The sequence below is a fragment of the Poecilia mexicana genome, unplaced genomic scaffold, assembly GCF_051168715.1.
Source record: "Poecilia mexicana isolate PSO_F unplaced genomic scaffold, ASM5116871v1 scaffold_2, whole genome shotgun sequence".
Classification (NCBI taxonomy): domain Eukaryota; kingdom Metazoa; phylum Chordata; class Actinopteri; order Cyprinodontiformes; family Poeciliidae; genus Poecilia; species Poecilia mexicana.
In genome coordinates, this window is record NW_028263371.1 from 11,820,056 (window position 1) to 11,821,527 (window position 1,472).

The 1,472-nt window shown below is 46.7% G+C and overlaps 1 pseudogene; it reads left to right on the forward strand.

Moving 5' to 3' along the window:
* The first annotated feature begins 439 nt into the window (after positions 1-439).
* Positions 440-1,076, forward strand: LOC148160423 (uncharacterized; annotated as a pseudogene).
* The last annotated feature ends 396 nt before the right edge of the window (positions 1,077-1,472 follow it).

Below are 1,472 nucleotides of genomic sequence, written 5' to 3' on the forward strand. Positions count from 1 at the left end.
GAAGATTTAAAACAAAGCAATAGTTTAATACAATTCAAAAGAAAATATAAGGAGGTCATTTTCAATAGAGATAGACATGAGTGAGAGAAAGCAATAATGTGTGTATTGAAGATAACAACTTGGTGTAAGGGTTTGGAAAGACTAACCAGTATAAAAAGGGATAATGTATAGGTAAATATCAGTAATTGCTGACTGCCACTTTGATTTTCACTTGACTTTGATTTTCTTTTAAATAACAGTAGTACTGTAAGTTTTCAAGTGTTTAGGAGTTAATAAGTTTTTTTCTTCTTCCTACCCCATTTTGAGCAGGATATGTTAAGGGAAACAGATATCTGTATTTTCTTTTTTATTATTCACTTCTTGTTATTGTGCACTATTTTATTTTTTTATTTGTATCATGTTCGAATAAATTTCAAATTTCAAAAAAAATCGTTTTATTATTTCTGTTGTGCAGGACCGGGAACCAGTGACTCCAGTGCGCGGCCTCCTGTTCGGAGACGCCGCCACGGTTTGGCGCAACGTGAGCCGTCCCGTCCTTCCGAACAGACTCCAGGACCTGTCCTGGATGGTGGCTCCTGAGATCCTCCTGGTCAGAGCCGTTATGGACTCCCGCGGCATGTCAGCGACGTCCATCTGCCCCCGACCCGGTTGTGGCGCCGGAGTCGGTGAGACACCTGCTGTGGGAGAGCAGCGCTGCCAGGGACCTGTGGGCAAAGGCCACAGGGCTTATTGCAATTCCCATACTTGCCAGCAAGGGAGGTCCTCGACACACAGCTAGTGCTGTACGGGGTGAGCCACCGGAAAATGGTGAAGAAGGACTTCGCAGAGATGTGGCTCATCCCTAGCCACCATCAAAGACTCCATATGGACCTCCAGAAACTTGCTGGTAAGCAGGAGTAGGCAGAAGCCCCCCGTGGCTGTGATCCGAATGGCGGCAGCAAGAAGGGAAACGATCAGAGCTGCAGGTGGCGCCAAGGACACAGCCACTAAGAAGAATCGCCTGACCCTCCATGGACGAAGGAGCCGACGCTCCACGGACGAAGGTCCCAGCAGCGGCGGCCTGGATCTCCAGGTGAGGCAGGAGGGAAGGAGCAGCAGGAGGTTTTCTCCTCTGGGCACCAAGCGCTGGTTGGAAGGACGGGACGGATCCGAACCTTGTAAGGAGTCACCAGTGGCGCAACTACACATTATTCAGGTGGATGCGAAAACATAAATCGGCCCGGCCCTCCACTATATTTACTGTTTCTTATGCGGCTCCATGGGAAAAATAAGTGACCTGATTTAGAGGTCGGAGCAGCTGTTTGGTTTTAATCTATTTAAATATCAATGTATGAAAGTATTGATTATTTTGGTGATGATATGGAAGAGAACAACACAAGCAGCAGAACCAAACTAAAGTCCAATTTCTCCCAGAGAGACGATTAAAGAGACTTTGACTCTAAAGAACCAGGATAAACGGGTCGGTCCCAGAT